Here is a 16,185-nt window from a genome sequence, read left to right on the forward strand (position 1 = left end):
GAGTGACTGCTGATAATAGTAGAGGTGAAAGTAAAGGTGGTGGAGGTGATGGCAGTGGTGGTGGGGGTGAAGGCAGTGGTTGGTGGTGGTTGTGGTGGTGAAGACAGAGGTGGTAGAGATAGTGGAGGTGGTGGTGATGGAAGTGGTGGCAGTGAAGATGGAGGTAGTTGTGGTCGAGGAGGTGATGGAGGGGGTAGAGAAAGTGGACTTGGCAAATCAATGTGACAATGTCCATAGGGAGCAGAGAAACTAGAACACATGGTAAATCTTCTACCCTAAGAATCTGAAAATGAAAGGTGAAGAATGTCTGTTCTCAGGACAGCTTTGGTATAATCAAAGCGGCTTCAGTTGACACTGGGTTGACAAATGATATCCTTTCCCTGCATAGTATTAAAAATCCATATCATCTGAGATTCAAATCTAAATTCCTATATGGTCTTTTTACTTCTGTGGCCTGTTGCCACCCTCTCCATTCAAGTTTCCTTCCTTCAAAGACATTGTTGGTTGAATAATTTTTTGCATGTTCGTGAACTCACACTCGTAGGTCATGATGGACTCAAATCCCACTACAGACACGTGTCTGCTTCTCTGTCTCTTTGATGCATGGATTCCTGTGGTGAGATGACTGATTAACTGTGCAAATACAATCCTTTTCTGGACCTTCCATCGTCTCTCTGATGTGCCAGTTTGAGGCAGTGAAGCCGTGGAGAGTCCAGCGTGTCTGTCATGAGCCTTCCCTGTATATTAGCACACGGGAAACCTTGCCTTATGACTCGAGGTCTTTGCCTCTCAGTCCTCATATTTAGTTGCTCTATTTTATTCTTGAAACTGTTGCCTCTTTGGCTGCCTGAGGCACTGATCTCTAGGTCAGTGATAAATTCCACCCAGTTAAGCCACATGACTAATTTCCTCCACCACTTTCAAAACAGAGTTTCTGGGGCTGTGCCTCCCCACCATGGGCTATGTTGCTGGCATGAGAAGAGCCCACTCCTTGCTGGCATCCTACTTTCTTTACCAGTTCAGAAGGCCGTGGCCCCACAGCTTGGCACCACAGCTAGCATGAATTCCAGGGACTTGTCAGGCTTACCATCGTCTCATACAAGCCTGGTGTTTGTGCTTGCCTTCCCCCTTGGCAGGTCTGAGAATTTCCACCCTTGTCGATCCATCTCGCATAGCCACAGAACAGACGGAGACCTGTGGTGTCTCTTTAGTGTGTGGGTGATGCTGGAAAACATTCCTGGTACCAAACTGTGGTAAGCATGCCCTGCCAGGACTTAGGACTTTTGGGAAGTGACTGTTTGTCCCAATTAAAAGTGTTTTATTGTTAAGAAATGAGCTTCTTGCTGAAGGTCTTCTTTCAACAGCCCAACTTTGTTAAGTGAATGCTCATGGCACTCACTAATCTGTCTCTGACAGCCTCCTGGCCAATGAGATTACCAGTTCAAACTATGGAAGCAAAATGCGTTTTATTTATTATAATTCTGAGATGTTTTCAATAATGCAGATAGCAGCGACTTTGCAAAGTGGGTCTCATGACCTTCCAGAGGCCTGGGCTAGTCAGCAGCCTGCCAATGCAAACACATGCTGTTCTGAAGCCTTCTTGAGGGCGTCCTCTGCCACGGATGGAGCCTCCTGCACTGTCATGTTTGGCCTTCTGAGGAGACAGACCAAAGCACTCTAGACCAAGGCAGGCACCTGTTTGTATTAATAGTGCCTAAGATGATTTTCCTCTTCCATGTTTTGACTATTTCTGTCCTTCCCTTGGGAATAATTGTAGCACCTAAAGTGTATTCAGCATTTATCATTTGCCAGGCACTGTGCAAAATACTTTTCCCAGATGATCACATTTAGCACTCAAACCATGGCATGAGGTAAGTACTCGTCTTATTATTCCTGTTTTATAGATGGGAAACCGAGGCATAGAGAAGTTAAGTGACTTTCCCGAAGTCACACAGCTGGCAAGAGATGAATTTGGGATTTGAATTGACTTAGCCTCTACACCAGACTGTCGTCTGGGGTTGGTGATAAAACGTGATAAAATGAGTAAACAATGCTAACTGCAAGTGAAGCTTTGATCATATAAATGCAAGGAGGTCTCTTGGCCTTTCAGCTAAAAACACTTTTGAGAAATGAAAAGGAGATGCCCTCTGTCTTAACTTTAAGACAGTTTGTGAAGATCGTTTTTGTCTGACATTATCACAACTCTAGGCCTGCAGGCAGCCCCGATGACTCTCATTTCTGCTCAAAGGCAGTGCCTTTTTGGTTGCCTGATTCTGCTGTGCTCATCCTTCTCTTAAAGATGTACAGCTTGTTTCTATGAATGTTTTCTTTCTTTTTTCCTTCATGCCTTGTATGGGTAGACTTGCCCAGTTTGGAAGAGTATCGGAGAAGTCAGTTTCTTGAATCACTTTAGAGATGCCTGTTGGCTAAATCTAAGAGAAAGGAGTTATGCTGAAATCCTGAGTTCAAGATGGCTGTATGCAAGCTGATTTGTGTGTACACACAAATGGGTGTGAGTACATTAAGGAGGCAATGTCAGGAAGTTACATATTGTGTTCTCAACCAGACAAAGGGAAGAGAAGGGAAAGTTGGTGCAAAACAGACAGGAATTTTTGCATCTAACTTTTGGCTGAATAGATTTGAAACAGAAACCTTCCGTTGCTATCCAGGGAATGTATCTGAAATTGATTAGCATTTCTGGCACAACCTATGTCAAACTGAGCAACTGCATTCAGTTTGGAGATCTTTTAGATCTTGCAACAGGATACCTGGGAAACAACTGAGAGAACACTGATGCTTTTCAGAGACATTATCGGGCTCTCTCTGATGCCAAAATCACCTCTAGTATTCATGAGAAAAAGAGCGCAGCATTGTCGTTGGTCCAGATTGCCTTACAGAAGAGTATTATTCCTCCTTCCATAGGTGTCCCCAAGACACTCACACACAGAACTTCACCATTTGAGCCACAGAGAAGAACTTTGAAGTTGGGTGACCTCAATAGGCTTATGTGAGCCAGGAAAAGATGGAGCTATTCTTAAGATAAGAAAGAACATCAGAAGTTTGTGAAAATCAAGATACAAAGGAGTCAACTGAGAACTAGGTTTTACAATGATTGAAAACTATAGTGTGTCTCTGTAGATGGTGGCTAGAGAGTGTGCTGTTTGAAACAGCTGTTACCTTGTTTGTTTTCAAAATAGGTTAAGAGAAGGAGGGAGGGAGGAAGAGAGACAGAGAAAGAGAAAGAAAAAAGAAGAAAGAGAGAGAGAAAGGAAGGAAAGAAGCAAGGAAGGAAGAAAGGAAGGAAGGAAGGAAGGAAAGCAGGCAGGCAGGCAGGAAGGAAGGAAGGGAGGGAGGCAGGAAGGGGAGAAAACTCTCAGAGTTCAGCCTGGACTGGATATTTGTAACATGTGACTCTGGGAGGAAGCTATAGTGTGGAGGTATCAATTTGATATAAATGAGGCTCCATTTGGATAGCTTCAGTTCTCATGATGGTGGCTATCTTTACTTTCTTACCCTTGAAAGGCGAGAAGAGGAAGGGATTGGCTCCCATGCTGTTTCCAAAGTCTCAGGGCTTTCAAGGCCGTCTCTCTCATTAGGGAAATGTAAGTCTGTGATTGACAAGGACCTTAGAGTCATTTAGCTCCATCTGCTCCTCCACACAGGGACATTGGTGTTTTAAGTGAGATCTGTAGAAGATCCAATGGAAGCTCTAGCTAATCACCTGGCATTTCTGAACCTCTGCCACGTGGATATGGAAGGCAGTTTTGCATAGTGTTTTTTCCCCAATGCTCATATCACACCTTCTAAATGATACCTTTGCTTATTGCCAGTCTGAGGTTGCGGCTATAATGAAATAAGAAACACGAGCTTTCTGTTTTACAATTCTCCACAGTGTCTAACATCCACAATTGCTTTTACCAGAACCTTGCACATAGTAGGTGCTCAGTAAATATTGCTTGGTTGGCCATTAGTTGGAGGACACAGATTATTGATCTCCTAGATTTCTGGTCATACTTTTGGGACTTTTGTGATGTTCATAGAGTCTATAAATTCAAAGGCTCCAGTAGATTGTGACATAATGTGCTGGAAAAGTAGCTATTATTTTGGTGAAAAAAAAAATCCCCCAAAAAGTTTTTAGGTTTTGGAGTTAGAAGCAAAGAATGACATAGAAAAGACTTCCTGAAACTTCCATGTAGAACTCAGGTAAAGTTTGAGTTTTTCCTGTCTGTGACCTGCTAAAAACAATTCAGGTGAGAAAACAGGTGTCTTTATCTCAGGGAAAAGGCAATAAAGCATGTATGTCTTCAATTCTTACTGGAGATGAGCCTTCATGCTTTGATGGAAGTGTTAGTAGATAAACCTGGCCTTTGCCCAGACCCTTGCTACTAAAATGTCAGAGAGTGAAATTTAAATGTATTTGGGGAAAATCAAACTTGTTATCACTTACTATTCTGACAGGCAGTAATGAAGGGGAGAGGTGATTAGATTTGACAGTCTAAAGGAAAGGGGGCCCTAATGAAGGCCTATAGGATTATTTTTTCTTTCTTACAGAGATTAGTGTCATTGGTACTCATTCTTTATTCATGGGAGACTGAGCAAATGACAGAAGTGCATGAAAGGTACAGTCTTAAAAGTGAGGCTGGAGTTGCCTCAGTGGGGGTGACAAGATAAGCATTGAGAGGGTATGGCAAAAAGAAAGTGCTTTTGAATTTACTATTTTTGTTTATTCCTGGGGAGTTTCATTCCCATGGGCAGCCTATAAACCTATTTCCAGTGGCTTGCAAATACTTTTCTCGTTTAAGTAGAAACTTGAATTGTCAAATCAGAGTTGAAAACATTGTAGATCCCCTGAAATTCTGAAGAAGCTTGGTTAGATCAGTCAACTTTTCCAATGAGAAGCTAAAATAGGCCCTAAATAAGCAGCCATAAGGACCAAAATTGTATATCCTTCAGTCAACCATTGTTAGAAATTTTTCTTTAAATCCATGATTTCTCAAGTTTCTTAGCTGTCTTTAGCAGTGTTGTTTTAAAATAGTTTATTCAATTTTCTTTCAGTAGAAATAAACATTTATTCCTTAGAGTCATGATGATTATTCAACCTGTATTCCCTTGGCAGTTCCAATTTTAACTATTGTGTTATGGTTTTCCCACTGACCATAAAACTGTCCCAGATAATCTAATATTTTCTCATTCATGCTGTCTCCCATGTGTGGAAGAGTCTGAATCTCACATCTGGAAGTAGCAGGGCAGTAATTTCCCAGACCACATGTCTCATTAGGGGGCAGGAGACTGAAAGACATGGGTACCATTCTTACACTGGGGAGGCAGGAAGAAGGTGTGTAGTGAAAAACTGAGCAAATGATAATGATAGGCTGAGCTGAAAATTTGTAAAAGCCCTAGGGCTGAAGGGCTCTTCGATCGTATGTGTTCCCTGCTATGTGAAGCTGGAGGGTGTGTGCACACAGGAGACCTGCTTCCATTCAAGACTCATTCTCAGATGCCACAGATGCAATTTTCAAAGTAATGGGTACCCCAATCACCAAATTACTTAGCAAGTATTTACTGAATATCTGCTAAATATTAGCCACTCTTCGAGGCACTTGGGGATACAAGAACGAAGCAGAAAAGCCCCCTTGTCATGGAGTTTATCTTCTGGTCGAGTGAAACACTCTGTAAGTCAATTTTAAAAGTACATGCAATGTGTCATATGCTCATGAGTATAATGAAGAAACTAAATCAGGATGAGAGGCTGAAGACTGAGGAAAGAGATATTTTAGATAGGATGTTCAGGAAAGGCTTTTTCTAATGAGGTGACATTTGAGCTGAGACTTAATGTAGTGAAGGAGGAAATGATGTGCATCTGTGGGAGAAGAGGAAAAGGAAGAATCAAAGATCTAAGGTGGGTATGTTGACATGTTCCAGAAACAGGAAAGACTTTACTGTAGCTGGGCGGGATTAAGAAAGGAGAAGACCATTAGAGGTTAAGATCCATGAGGTCATGGGATTCACTCATGTGGAACCTCCTAGGATTCTTTGGTAAATATCATGGGAAGTCACTAGGCTAATGGGATGATCAGAACTGGTATTTATCAAGGAGCAGGCTCCAGGGGAAGGAATCCCAAGCTCACAACTAGACTGCATAGGCTTACGGTGCCTATTACACATGCAACTGAAGCATTGGAGACACAATTTGTTATGGAAGGTTGTTGTTTAGGATAGAGATATTGGCTGGAAACAAACATTTGTGAGTCAGCAGTGTGAAAATAGTGACTAAAACAAAGAGTGGATACAATTAATTAAACAATGAAGTAATGAAATAGAGATGTTTACCAGTTCTTGATAAGAGCTCTGGGCTAATAATCTATGTATGGATTGATACAGCTTTATATCAATGGGCTCAGTCGTTTAAGATGAGGAAGGTCACCACCCTCATACCTTGAGTAAGATCCAGCTCCCTTTATACTCTTACTACCTCCTTTCTAAGGAGGAGGAGGAGTAAAGTTGATTTTTCATATCCCCAGATATTTATTGGAATACTTGTCACTATAGGGCAGAGTCATTGTGCTTTAAAAGGCATGCACGCATAGTTCAATCCTATGAGTGGATTTAGAAAGATGGTTTTACTCCTTGGACTTGACAGGCCATTTTTCTACTTCCTCTATGCTCTTTTCCCATGTGGCAGCCTGGCCTACAGAGAGTGACTTAACCTTCAGAAGGGTGGTCTAGACCAGTCTGGTGATGTTTTATTTTCCAGCATTCCACCCTGGTTGGTGCGAGCGTTCAGCTCCTTTTGTCCCACATCTGGTTGGCTAACTGTCTTGGTGCTTCTTTTGAAAAAATAATCATTTCTGGATTTAAGGAAATAGAATAGGAACACTCATATTGGCCAAGAATCCAGATCCTTCAATTCATTTTCCCAGCAGAGAACTGTGCATTGGGCAGCACTGTTGGCATGCTCATAGCACTTTTATCCATTTTAGTAATTGTCCATGTGTGTTGCTCCCTGGGTGAACCTCAGAGAGGAGGAGAGATGAGGAATAGGCTTTAGGTACCAAAACCTGAACAGAATCCTTCTTTTAAAGACAATGCTGGTAAACATGTGGTTTCCTGAATATGATGAAACACCTTAAAGCAATGCAGGCTTTGTAGATGGCTTTGACTCTTCCTCCCTGACTAGACTAGTTACTTCAGGGCAGGGATTATGTTTTGTTCACAGATGTACTCCCAATGACTAACATGATTCTTAGTAAATGGGAAGCACTCAATAAGGCTTGTTGGATGAGGAAAGGAGATAGTGACCCTGGCATTATCTATTTTCTTGGAAAGGGGAAAATATCATATTCTTATGAGGAGCCATTTCTTCCTCCTTTTTATCATGTCAGGAGAATTCACCTCTCCACCAATGATCCTTTTATTTCCAACTCTCTGGAGGTAACACCTGGGGGTCTGAAGGTCATTTGCTGCCTCACCTGGAATTTGGAAATGTCTCATCATGCATCCTTCCAGCTCTTCTTGAAATTCTTAGATTATAGAACAGACTGTGATCTGATATTGAAAGATGATGACCCTCTTCTTCACTACACAAACCACCTGCAGCCTTCAGTTTGGTCAACTCACTGCCCCAGGGACACTGGTGGATTCTGACCGCATGTATACTTGATTGCATGCTTATTTGGCCTAGGTGAATTGGAGCTTCTTCTTCTCTTAGATTTTACCACTTCTCCGTGGTCTGAAATCTCTAGCTCACAACTTTCTTCGAACACTTGCGGAGGTTGGAATCTGTCTGACTCTCCTGGAAGAAACTAATTGCCTCCTTATATTGTTAGTGTACGTTAGTGCAGAACTTCTCAAGCTCAGTGTTGACCAGAATCACCTGGAAAGCTTGTTAAATATTTTTGGTCCCCACTCCTGTAATTTTTGATATAGTAGGTATCTAGTGGAGTCTAAACATTTGCGTTTTTAACATGTTCTTAGGTGATGTTGACGCTGTTGATCCTGGGACCATGTTTGAAAACCACTGGGTGGCTCTCAATCCTGGCAGCTCATTGGACTCACTGGAGGAATCTTTTAAGGGCTGTAATGCCTGCACCAATTTAATTAGAAACTCTGGGTGTGGGACACAAACATTGGTAGGTGTAAAATAAACCATCATTTTCTTCTCCTGGAATTACCACAGGTAATTTCTTCTCCTGGAATTACCACCGGTCTATAATAAAGGAACTTCTGCCTTATTGGCAGTATTAGAGACAAATACGTCTCTGAGATGGTGCCTTTTTAAAAATGTCAATGGACCATATTTCTTTAGGACAGTGGTTCTCAAAGCATGATACCTGAACTAGCATCTTCATCACACATGGGCCTCATGCCAGACTTGGGTTTGGAACCCAGAAATCTATTTAACAAGCTTTTCAGGTGATTCTGATGCTCACTCGATCCTGAGAACCACTACTCAATATAAGGTGGATAGATGGCTTGATAGTTAAATCAGTCATTCTCAAATGTAGCTGTGCAGTAGAATTGCCTGGAGAACTGTTAAATACATACAGGCCCCCCAACCTCAGATATTCTGATTTGATTGTCCTGGGTGGGCATTTGTACTTTTCAAAGCACTGCAATTGATTTTATGGTACAGCCAGGGTTGTGCGATGACTGAGATAAATACTGTTTTGTAACCAATTAACCTAACCACTTACAATGGCTGCGGCTCTATTTCTACATGAATGAATAGATCTTCTGGCTGACCAGATTTGTTATAAAGGAATATGCCAGTTAAAGTTAACATCACCAAGTCCTGTAGGGGACTTGGAGTAAAGTATGTATGAAGAATACTGCTTGAAAGTATAGTGGTAAACACTACCTGTTAACTATGGCTACAAGTAACATGATAGAGTACTTGAGGATTTGAAGTATAGAAGAAAAGGAAGGTGTGGCAGATTAATTGAAAAAATGGCCACAGTTATTCACCTCCTTGTATCCATACTTATTTGCAAGGTGATTCTGATACTTTTTCCATGAAAAGGTCAAAATTATTTTCCAATCCTTAACTCTGGGTTGGCTATATCAATAGCACATGGCAGAAGTAACATTGTGCCAGTTCTTGGGCCAGGCTTCAAGAAACTTCATCCACATCTACATTCTCTCTTGGAAACCCATTGCTGTTTTGAGAACTAGCTCAAGCTAGACTCCTGGAATATGAGAGACCAGCATGGAGGAGAGCTAAGTCCCAGCTGAGGGGACTTAGTCAGTCAGTTTGGGTACTTTGATCACAAGCAACAGAAAGAGCAACTGCACTGTCTTAAATCCCAGCTGAAGGACTTAGCCCTAGATTTGCATTACTTGGCATTCTAGATTTGCAACCCAAATCAATCCAACAGCTAACATGGGCACATGAGGGAGCCTACCTGAAACCCAAAGAACCAACCAGTTGGGTGTAGCTCAAATTGCTGACCAACAGAACCATGAGCTAAATACATATTGTTTTAAGTCACTAAATTCTGCATAGTTCATAAGGTAGCAAAGCCTAACTGATACAGATGATATAAAATTAATCTACGTATTCTTAACCTGAACTGGTGAGAGTTAACATAAGACTTAGTTGTTTACTAAAAACTGGATGTTGGAAGAAGAGAGTGTTAGTGTACAGTGCCTGAAATCAGACAGCATTAACTCCTTTGACAACTTAACATATCAAAATCAAAGGCTTTTTAAAAATACATGTAGTCAACTAAAATTTTTCACGAAAATTATTTTTGTCAGCAAATGAGGGAAAGTTTTGTGATTCACAAGGAGGGGAACCTGAGTCACATTGGTAACAGAAAACTTGTAGCACTGAACAGGAGCGCCGAGACCATAGCATTAATTTAGTAAATTTCAGTGCTATGTAAAAGGAGACAATAACCTGCTTAAAGGGGCTATAATATTTGTTTGGAATGAATATCAAATGAAAGAGTTGCATCAATCTATCTGGTCTTTTAAGCTTCTCTCTGACTATAGGAAATGCCTTCCTGTGTATGATGTCAGCTGTTTTCTTCATTAATAGATGTGTGGCATATTTGTATTTTTGTTTTCCTGGTGGAGAGAGCTTGTAGCTCTCTTTTGGTTCTCAAAGGGATTACGATTACCAAAAGCCAACTCTTATCCCAGGTCAAGAATCCCTAAAAGAGTAACAGAAAAATTCCAAGTATGAATGCAGAATGATAGATATGTAGAGTGTGGACAAATGCTTTAAGGATTTAGACAGTACCTCTCTTGGGCCACCGGTAGAAAAAGAGGTGTAATTTATGAGGACCTTGTGCCAGCTATTTCATGTGTGCCATTTGATTTAACCCTCAAAAATGCTTTACAAGGTGGTGGCTGTTATCTTCATTTATAGATAAGCACACTAAGGCTAAAGATTACGAACTAGTCAGTCAGTTTGGGTACTTTGATCACAAGCAACAGAAAGAGCAACTCCAACTGTCTTAAATAATACAAGAGATCAGCTCATGTAATTGCAAAAAGGTGAGTTAGGCAGAGCTTCAGTTATGGTTTGATCAGGGCTTCCTATCATTTGTTCTGAGATTGTTTTAGCTTAGTCTTTCTCCTTGTTTTGGTTTTGTATTCTAGCCACTTAGTTTGTGGTAGCTGCAGCAGATCCAAGCCTCTGAACTATACATATCATTTAGAATTAAAAAAAAATGTATAAAGGGCTTCAGCTTCACTAAGACCGAACAAACTTAGGTCACATGTCCACTTCTGCATCAATTGCTGTGGCTGTAGAAAACCATACTCTAATTGGCTTAGGCCTTGGTTGTGTCCACCTTTAAAAGACAGGATGGCAATGACTTTATACTGATTAGTTTTTGTTTTTGTTTTTGTTTTAAAGATGAGGTCCTCGTATGTTGCACAGGCTGGTCTTGAACTTCTGGACTCAAAGTATCCTCCCACCTCAGCCTCTCAACTAGCCAAAAGGGACACACCACCACACTAGGCTATACTGGCTATACGGACTATTTTAAATGATCAAGTATATTACCTAGGTCATTCCCATCTAGAGCCTAGCTCCCACTCAGTAGCAGAGGAAAGGAACAAAGGCCGTTAATAACGACCTTGTCTAGTAGGTGGTGAAAATAGCCTTTGAACCATTTTATCTCCAACTCCACCCACATTCTTTCCCTTATGCCTACACTATCTTCATCCAGGAAGTGAGACTTGTGCCGGACCATCAGGGTTGGGCAAAGGGAGGTGATCTTAAAATGTTCACTAACTTGTAAGAGCTTTTGAGGGCTACAAATGAAAAGCATGATTGTACGTGAACTCTGAGAATTAACAGTAAGGGTTGTCCCTTTCTCTGTTGGTAGAGTTATTAGAAGACTAGCAGTCATTTGTTCCACTATCCTGACAATTCAGGGAATTTTTATAAGCAGTGGTTTTTGTAAAGGAGGGGTTAAAATGACTGCTTAGACGTTTACAGTCTATCTCTAATAATGCATGTTAGAAGAGAGAAGACAAAGCTACAATTCAGCTGCTAGGTCTTGGTGATGTCATAAACACTTATGACAGCAGTAGAACTTTAAGATTGAATTACCTTCTTTGTACCCACTGAAGGAGCAGGCCTTGCTGTGTATAACACATTGTGTAAGCTAAACAGTGTTTGGCGGTTTTCACATGGCACATGGGAAGAAGGGAACTTGATCTGTGAACCCAGAAGATCATGAATCTGATAAGCAGAGAGATAATTTAACCCCGAAAATTGCTTTGGTCTCTGATATGTTATTTTCAAATTAAATAAATTAATATGTGCTGACATTTTCCTACCCTAATCTTAAGGCATCACAGTTTGATTAGTCTAATGATGAGTTTCAAGTTGAGCATTTCATTATGTAACTAAAAACACCATAGTCCAGTATCATAAAGTTAGTTAATAATTTTGAGTGCATTAAAATTTGTTAAGTCAAAATTCATATAGTAGGCAAGGGGGAGAGAATCAAGTCTCTTTTTTCTTAGCAATGGAACATTTTGTAGGAATATTACCAACTGAATATTCCAGGAGTAGAAAACACGGACAGTTTATTCAAGATTTGAATTAACAAGGCAAAAATACCAGCTTTGAAAATCAAGCGAGCTGTGGATGGTATATAATTGATGTCTTCAAAGCCAAGGAGAAAATGAAGTTAACAGAACAGACTGTTGAAAATATTATTAAAATGAGCTTTTTAATAAAATTCTTTTTATTTGTGGTCACTTTTTTGATGTTCTCATTTTTACTTAATATGAGCTCACTTAAAGGCAAGATTTTTCTCTTATTACCTTTTTTCAGGAAAAATTCAGGGTGACTAAAAAAATGAGTCATGGATTGCCTTAACTCATGGACAGTTACTGAGAAGATACTTCAATCATCAAAACATAACAAAATCTGTTTTAATTACAGTTTTGTATGTTTTTTGATGACAGTTTTTAAAAAAGAGACCCATAAAGCTGTTTGGCTATCTGTAGTTGTTTATAGTAGAGCTGAACGTGAAATTAAATCCAAGTTGAGGACAGACCAAAGATTCACCAAGGAAACACCCAAATCATGCTTAAGTATTGACTACTGTCAGTGTTCAAAATGCAAAAAGAAAACTCATTAACTTAAATCATATAAATATATAAACATATTTAATAATAAACAAGATTTTGTCCTTCAAGATTGATTTGTTGTATTTCAGAACACTGGTAATTACTGAAGGACTTGATACTGTCAAAAATAATAATGATTTCCTCCTTTGTCAATAGTAGCAGACCTTTGATTTTGCTGGATTAGTTCTTATATACTATCAATAAAATGCATTTAACCTTGTCAGATGTGTACAGTGATCTTATTCCTCTAAAATCATCCATACATTAAAAGAAGAAAAATGATCCAATCAATTGTTGTATTGCTTTTGAATAAAGAAGTAACATTCTAATAAATTCATTATAGAGATGGTTTCATAGACCTAATGGGCCCCAACTATTAAAACGATGAAAGATTCTTCTAGAAGTTCTTGCTGTATTCACTTTTGTCTTTTCCAGGATACTTGTGGCTTTCTTATATGTAAAACTTCCCCTTCCAAAAATTTTTCCCAAAGGTAAACTTGTGGCTTGGGGTGAATTGAACTGGCTAGCCTAAGCTTGGCTGAATGATGGTGCCAACCCAGATAGCTAGAACCTGTGAATTTTTCCCTAGCCCACGAGGCCTTATCTAGTGTAAATGGAATGCAGACGTTATTAATGATGTACTTTGAAGCCTATTGCCCTGAGGGCACCAATTCAATTCCTGCCTATACCTAAGAGGTAAGTTCTAGAAAAATTGTGTTGCAGAGAGAGAGCCGTGCAGTGATTTATGTGAAATGAGTTGGTGGTTTAAATCAAGAGCTCAGTTGACCAGAGTCCAATTCACAAAAACCACCAGTACAATTTATACCCTTGTTGGCAGTATCTTCAGAGAGCAACTTAATGTTGAATGACTGAATGATCATCTTCTACTCTGATATTTCCTGTGAAGCTTAGAGAAGAAAACACGCTTTTTGGATGACTAAGGTTTCTGCTCAGAAGAAATGAAAATGCTCACTTACGCAGTATCATTTGTCAGAAGGGTTCCATTAAACCAAAGATGCTTTATAAAGCAACTCCTCTGCTTATTTCTACCAGTAGACTTTACACAGAAGTGAGTTTTACACAACCATATAATGCTTTGGTTTTTATAGATTATCATTTATTGGAGGTGAAGTGGAGCAAATAAAACTGCAGGTTTCTGTATAAGCAGACATCTAGTACTGAAGAAACAATGAGAAATAATCTTTCTTAAAAAGGGTACTTTGAATTTTAGAGTTAGAAGAATGCTTAAAATAGGAAGATATCAACATTTAATAAAACAACTCCCATAAGGAGTTATTATTTTATTTTACAAAAGAAGAGTTTAAGTACATTTGACTAATATCACATAAGAAACAGAATTAGGTCTAGAATTCAGTTTTTAAAATGCTCCTATTAAGCATGCTTTCTTCCCTCCCGCAACCACTCTCTTTCCCTTCTTTCCTTTCTTCCCCAGTTAAAAATAAGGACAATTTTCTTAGACAAAAAGCAAAATTTAAAACAATTAAACCATATAGATCATAACTCATTTGGCCAAATCTTCTTGAGGATCAGCCCGAAGGTATTTTGTTGGAAACATAATGCTATACACAGCCCGATTCTTGCCACAAGGAGCTTCCAATCAAGTCTAGAGTGAGATCAGACCAGATTTTATTCCTGAAAGTAGGACAGAGGTAGCAGTTCACACTTAAACTGCTCTGTCAGGCCAAAGCAAACTGAAGTTTCTACAATCTAGAGAACTCTATCTTTCACCCCAGGCCAGGGCCTGTCCCTTTGAGGGTAGATAAACCATCTGAGGTCTCAGGAGACTCACTGAGTGTGCAGAATGCCAGGGACACAGAAATGGCTGCACCAGCTGCAGACTTGGGGTGGGGAAAACTTACATAGTATGTACACGGTAGAGTCATCTCAGGCTCAGATTGGTAACTGCTCAACACACACGCACACACACACACACACACACACAAACTACTTTTGCTTTGTCTGCCTCTCCTCTAACCCTCTTCCATCCTAAATTTCCAGTACCTCTCTGCAGCCACTCAATTCCCTAGTACCTTCTACCTAAGGCAGGAGCGATCTGTATGCTTCCTTCTTCATTGTAAGTAATCAGATTTCTCCCAGGAAATATAGCACATCTATTAATACAATCAATGGATCCTAGTGAGTTAATACACACCCCCCTCTCACATTTTGCCTTCTTCCCCTCAGCATTATTGCCTTAATCTAGAAGCATAATTCATATGATGTCATTAATAAAATAAAGAATCATTTAAAGACTAAGAAGAAGGGTGATCTGTCAGTCAGACTCCCAGTGGGAAACAGAAGGCTTAATCAAATGAACAAGAGTTTGAAGGAGTTGTATGTACAAAGGGACATTTACAAAGGTAGGTGGAGGATAACCACCAGGTAAAGTGAAGTAACCTGAGGTTAGTGATCTGTTATTACATCATAGCTACCCTTACACTTGAAGGAATTGGGAAAAAGAGTCATTATCAGATGATCCCACAAGGAGTGGGCCGTATAGAAGAGGCCAACTTGATAGGGGCATAAACTTTCATCTTAAAGAAACAGCCTACCTGAGGTGACTTCGCAGGGAGGCAGCCTGAAGACAAAATACCTTGTCTTGTGTTCCTTCTTCCCTTCCCTTTCCTCTTGGGGTTCCCACTGGGTGAACCCAGGTGGAAGCTGCTGGACAAAGGACTATACATATCACAGCATGGAGAAGAGTGGAATCTAAGACTCTAGGGGCAAACAGAAGATAATTAGCACTTGAACATTTGTCAACAGGTGGAAATTTTAACAGACTCCTTTAAATAATGTAGTAGAGGCTCCTGCCTATTTCTTCTATTGTGCAACTGATCCCAAAGTTTCAGATTTAGAAAGTGAAGTTGTGACTATAAAACTTTACACCATCTGATACAACTGATAGCTAGCTGGTGGTGTCTTTTGCTGAGGAGTGGCAAATAGCAAGTGGGCAAGTTTGCCGAGGATGTGAGGGATCAGTTTCAGATGTTTGAGTTTGAAGTTCCATTGGGGTATTCAGTGGAGACGTCCAGGTTGTTAAATAAGTGGGTCTGGAGACAAGATTGGGGATGTAGATTGCACAGTGGACTGCATTTTTCATTGCTGCCCTGGAATGGCTGAAATTAATGGTATCATAAGCTTGAAGTATATAATGAATCTCTTGGTAATGGCAGAATCCAGGCCAATTCCCTTTCACCACAAATAGAAAGCTCTCTAATTGCTTTTGTCAGAAGTTGTGCATAGGGGAGCCAGGGGATGTGCTGGGCAAAAAAAAAGGCAAATTTCCTCTTCTTGGCAAATGGGACCAGAAATGAAGTGAAGATAAAAATCTAGAAAAACATAGTACCTTAAAGAATTTTAGAAATTAGGGAAACATTTTAATAAACAAATAGACAAATACAGCATGACGAATAATTGGTCTTCTTTTAAGTAAGAAAGTAATATTAGCCACTATGCACCAAATACTCAATATGAGTCAGCACAAACGAGCAGTTATTACCAGAGAGAGCAAAAGCCAAAAAAGCAAATTTTGAAATTGTATTAAGGAATGTAAGTCATGGTTAAAAG

The sequence above is a fragment of the Pongo abelii genome, chromosome 21 (assembly GCF_028885655.2).
Source record: "Pongo abelii isolate AG06213 chromosome 21, NHGRI_mPonAbe1-v2.0_pri, whole genome shotgun sequence".
Classification (NCBI taxonomy): Eukaryota; Metazoa; Chordata; class Mammalia; order Primates; family Hominidae; genus Pongo; species Pongo abelii.